Source organism: Babylonia areolata, chromosome 12, assembly GCF_041734735.1.
Source record: "Babylonia areolata isolate BAREFJ2019XMU chromosome 12, ASM4173473v1, whole genome shotgun sequence".
In the NCBI taxonomy this organism is placed as follows: Eukaryota; Metazoa; Mollusca; class Gastropoda; order Neogastropoda; family Buccinidae; genus Babylonia; species Babylonia areolata.
The window spans coordinates 21,376,743-21,382,742 of NC_134887.1; positions in this window are offsets into that span (position 1 = coordinate 21,376,743).

Genomic DNA, 6,000 nt, shown 5'->3' on the forward strand with positions numbered 1-6,000 from the left:
CTGTCTTGCCACTTGATGTTCAGTAGCTTCCTGAGGCATGTTGTGTGGAAGTGGTTCAGCTTCTTGGCATGTCGTTGGTACACTGTCCAAGTTTCGCAGGCGTACAGTAGTGTGGGGAGAACTACTGCTCTGTAGACCTTTAGCTTGGTCTCAATACTAATGCCTCTGCTGTTCCAGACATTTGCATTGAGTCTACCAAAAGTTGCGCTTGCTCTTGCAATCCTGACGTACACTTCATCGTCGATGGTCGCATTTCGTGACAGTGTGCTGCCAAGGTATGTGAACCGCTCCACCGCACTGAGTCTCTGACCGTTGACTGTGATGTTGGGCTCAACGTAGGGTTTCCCTGGGGCTGGCTGATGGAGAACTTCAGTTTTCCTCGTGCTGATGGTAAGGTGAAGTTCCTGCTGGCAGTGGCAAACTTGTCGACGCTGAGTTGCATGTCAGCTTCAGATCCAGCGTTGAGGGCACAATCATCAGCAAACAAAAAGTCTCTGATGATGTCTGTCATGACCTTCGTTTTTGCTTGAAGCCTTCTGAGGTTAAACAGCTTGCCATCTGTTCGGTGCTTTAGGCCGATTCCAACATCGCCATCTCTGAAGGCATCAGTAAGCATTGCAGAGAACATGAGGCTGAACAGCGTAGGAGCCAGGACGCAGCCTTGCTTGACACCGTTTGTGACAGCAAAAGGAGCAGATGTTTCGCCATTGTCCTGGACTCGAGCCTGCATGCCTTCATGGAATTAGCTGACCAAGGAAATAAATTTCCGAGGGCATCCGTACTTGGCCATGATCTTCCACAGTCCCTCTCTACTCACGGTGTCGAAGGCCTTAGTGAGGTCGACATAGGTGGAGAACAGATCAGCATTTTGCTCCTGACATTTCTCTTGCAGCTGCCTTGCAGCAAACACCATGTCGGTGGTTCCGCGCTCTTTCCGAAATCCACATTGGCTCTCAGGCCCTCTTGGTCAAGGTGTGCTGTGAGGCGGTTTAGTAGGATCCTGGCAAGTATCTTGCCTGCAATCGAGAGCAAGGAAATGCCCCGATGGTTATCACAGGCTTGCCGGTTCCCCTTTCGCTTGTACAAGTGAATGATAGATGCATCTTTGAAATCCTGGGGGATCGTCTCTTCTTTCCACATGAGTGAGTGCAGCTGATGAAGCTTCTCAGTCAGCACAGTGCCTCCATCCTTGTAGACCTCTGCTGGTATGGAGTCTGAGCCAGGTGCTTTGCCACTGGATAGCAGACGGATTGCTTTCTGGGTCTCAAGAAGTGTTGGTGGATCGTCTAGTGCTTCATTGGTGGGGATTTGTGGGAGACGGTCTATGGCTTCATCATTTATGGAGGAAGGGCGATTTAAGACACTATTGAAGTGTTCAGCCCATCGTTCGAGAATTTTCATCCTGAGGATGTGGGGCCGTAGACTTCGTTTAAGGCATAATAGAACCTCTTCATATCGTGCCTGTCAGCATATCCCTGGATCTCATCAGCTTTGTCACTCAGCCACGTATCCTGCATCTGGCGTAACTTTTGCTTAACAGTCCTGCGGATGGCATTGTGCACATCCTTTTTTGATGTGGACTTTGGGTTGCTCAGGTAGGCTTGATGCAGACGGCGTTTCTCATCCAGAAGCTGCTTGATTTCATCACAGTTTTCATCAAACCAGTCTCTGTGCTTTCTGGTCATGGGTCCCAGGGTCTCTGAAGCTGTACTATAGATCAGCTCACGCAGGGTCCTCCAGTCAGACTCCACATTCTGGTTGTCCAGAGAGGCGGATTCCAGACGATCTTCCAGCAGCTCCACAAAAGACTGTTTGATGGTGATGTTTTTCAGCTTAGCGATGTTGAGCCGTTTTGGAGCCTTCTGGCCTTGGGGGCGTCTCTTGGGCTGGATTCGAATATTCAGCTTCGAGACTACAAGGCGATGGTCTGTCCAACACTCCGCGCCGCACATGGTCTTTGTTACACGTACATCTTGCCTATCCCTTTTCCTGTCGATGACATAATCGATGAGATGCCAATGCTTTGAGCGAGGGTGCATCCATGACGTCCTGTTACAGGTAGGGAGGCAGAAAACTGTGTTGGTTATCAGCAGTTCATGCTCTGCACAGGTCTGAAGCAAAAGCAATCCATTTGGGTTGCAGTGGCCCACACCGTGCTTTCCAATCACTCCATCCAAGGAAATGTAGTCAGAGCCAACTCTAGCATTGAAGTCCCCAAGAATGATGAGCTTGTCTGCTTTAGGGATGGCAGCAATGACAGAGTGAAGGTCCTCGTAGAACTTCGCCTTTACTTCATCTGGGTTGGTAATGGTTGGAGTGTAGGCACTGACAATGGTGAGGTGCTTCTGGCCAGATGCCAGTGGGAGTTTCATGGTCATAAGCCTATCATTGACTCCCTTTGGGATTCCAGCTAGCTTACTGACAAGTGCTGTTTTTACTGCAAAACCAACGCCAGCCTCACGTCGCTCTTTGCTTCCTCGTCCACTCCAGAAGAAGGTGTAACCAGATCCCCGTTCACAGAGCTCGTCTTCGCCTGCAAGCCGAGTCTCACTCAAGGCTGAGATATCGATGTTGTATCTGGCGAGTTCGGATGCAACTAGTGCCGTTCTCCTTTGGGGTCTGTCCGCGTTATCTCTGTCCAGGAGAGTCCTTATGTTCCAAGCACCAATGGTGATAGGAACGATCCTTGTTTTTTTTTCTTTTCTTTCTCTTTGTTTCGACCGCTGATGTAGGGTCCCAGCCAGCCGCGGAATGCTGGCCAGGGTGATATGGAGCAGGCAATTTTTAGGGCACCTTTTCTAGCCCCTTCCTCATGCCAGGGAGGTGAGCAGTGCATTCCTAAAGAGGGCTGCTCAGACGCTCAGACGGCTGCCGAGCTCCATCGCTGCTCCTGTCGACGAAGAACGACCCTATGGCCTGAGCCGCCTGCGTGCAGGTCTGCGGCTGCGACTGCCAGTGTACCCACACCTGTCGTTTCGTCGCTCGCCTGTCGCCACAGGACTTGGGGGTGATGAAATGATGAAGGATGAAAGGTCATTAAGGATGACTGATGACTTGCGCGATGAGTTTGTTTAAAGTGAAGAGGAGTTGCGCAACGTCGACCTCACTCTCTCGTCCTTGTCCACCAATTTCCAGTGGCAAGACTTAGTCGAAACGACTGGAGGATGAGCACGGATGCAGTGGATGACCAAGATATCCTTTCGGTGTCCCATCTTGCTATCTGCACTCCACAGTGCGTTGCTGTAACCGCCTTCCTCTCCGTTGAACCGATAGGTTTCTTCCGCAGATTCTGCCAGATCCAGACTTCGCATGCATGGGTAGACACACCCCGGGGGCCAACTGCGTGTGGCATGCACACAGCACAGTGGAGCTAGCTGGCCGTTGGTGGCTCTCCTGAGCTGACGCCCTTTTATGGATCTCGTTTTTAATTCCATAAGGGTGTCTAGCCACCCGCCTCACCAGTCCCGGAAGGGAGCGGTGGGAGTGCCGGTTTATAAAACTAGAATGAACATAAAAGAGATATTGGATTGACCGTGTCGACTGGGTGTAACTGAACTTGTACATCTATCTAGATCCAGATAAAACGGCTAAATGTTGCAGTGTGATTGCGGCGATAGCCACGTCTCCTTTACCGCGGACTTAAAAAGAAGTTTTATTTGCCCTTAAAGATTTTTTGAATGCCCAAGATACACCAGAATAATATGATCTAAACAGCGTTCTCACTGCGAATACCGCAATCGATTCATCGCCCTTTAAAAAAGCATGTTTAAATTATATATTTTTGAACTTCAGTTAAGGAGCCACGATAGTGTAATGGGTAAGACAGTTTCTTCTCATCCGAACACACGGGTTTCGAATCTGCCGTTAGGACTTTTTTTTTCTTTTTGTTTTAACCCGAAACATTATAATAACAAATACAGAACACATTTTAACGATTAGATTTTTTTTTTTTAAGTGTATCACAAGTGAGTCTTGAAAGCCTTACCTTTCTTGTTCTTACTTTCTTTTATAGCAAGCTGGAAATCATCGTATTCACAATGGCCCGATGGATATTTTTTTAATTAAAGAAACTAAGAGAAAGGTGAAGTATACTCACTAGAATGTGTCATAGCGCTGAAATATGACAGAAATATTCTTCATTATCCTTGTTTTAAAGCAAACGAAGAAAAATCAAGCAATAACAAGCAAAAGTATATCAACAAATTCGACATTCATAAACTAAAAAAAAAGGGACTTCAAATAAAAACATAGCAAATATTGTGTCACACATACCCCCCTCCCCCCATACACCCTCACCTCCACGCCCCCTCCCCACCCCACACAAAACATACATACGCATATTCACACACACACACACACACACACACACACACACACACACACACACACACACACAGCATTAATACGCATATTTACACACCTACATACCTACACACCTACATGGATTGTCCGTTGAATGATCAAGTTAAGGGTAAAATGTAGTAAATATCTAAAACGTCATTTTCGCAGACTGTTATATTCAGTTGACGCTCGGAAGATGAAGAGAATGAAGAGGGGGAGAGGGTAGAAAACAAAGAACTCAGAAACTCAGAAGAGAGAGAGAAAGAGAGAGAGACAGACAAAGACAGAGGGAGGAGGGGGTGGTGAGAGGAGAAGACAGACAGAGGGAGAGATAGAAACGGAGAGATAGAGTCAAAGATAACGAGAGAGATAGGGAGACAGAGAGAGAGAGAGAGGGGCTAGGGAATTGGGAGGAGAGACAGGGAGACACAGATAGAGACACAGAGAGAGAGAGAGAGAGAGAGAGACAGAGAGAGGCACAGAGACAGACAGACAGACAGACAGAGAAAGACACAGAGAGAGACACACACAGACATAGAGAGAGAGAGAGACAGACAGATAGACATACAGATATACATACAGAGAGAGAGAGAGACGCAGAGAGACACAGAGACACAGAGAGAGACGCAGAGAGAGAGGGAGGGAGACGCAGAGAGAGACAGAGAGGGAGACGCAGAGAGAGAGAGAGAGAGAGAGACAGAAACGCAGAGAGAGACAGAGAGACAGAGAGACGCAGAGAGAGATAACCATAACGATAACGAACGAGAGAGAGATAGACAGAGAAAGACGCATTGAGAGACTGAGGGTGAGAGAGAGAGAGAGAGGGACAGAGAGAGACTGAGAGAGAAAGAGAGACGCACAGAGAGAGAGAGAGAGAGAGAGAGAGAGAGAGAGAGACGCAGAGAGAGACACAGAGATATATATATATAGAGAGAGAGACGCAGAGATAGAGAGAAGGAGAGACGCAGAGATAGGCAGAGACACACACACACACACACACACACACACACACACACACACACACACACACACACGCAGAGAGACAGACAGACAGACAGAGAGAGAGTACGCAGAAACAGACAGACAGACAGATATACATACAGAGAGAGAGACGCAGAGAGAGACAGAGAGAGAGACGCAGAGAGAGAGAGGGAGGGAGACGCAGAGAGAGACAGAGAGTGAAAGGACACAAAGAGAGAGGGGAATAGAAGGAGACACAGACAGACAGAAAGACAGAGACAGACAAACAGACAGACAAACATACAGAGAGAGAGAGAGAGAGAGACAGACAGAGAGAGAGAGAAAGAGAGAGAGATAACGATAGTTTATTCAATTTGGCCATGACCCCATTTAAAGTATCGTAGTGCTGTTTTCATGAGAGACAGACAGACAGACAGACACAGAGAGAGACAAAGATAGAGTGTTGTATCCACACACACACACACACACACACACACACACACACACACACACACACACACACACACACATACACACACAAATCATTTTACCGCGCGATTAGCTTGCAGAAACTGGGTGAGGGGTTTGCCTTGATCTGAAAGGACAAAGAAAGAGACATTTTGTTGGTGTGTTGCCTCTCTCTCTCTCTCTCTCTCTCTCTCTCTCTCTCTCTCTCTCTCTCTCTCTCTCTCTCTCTCT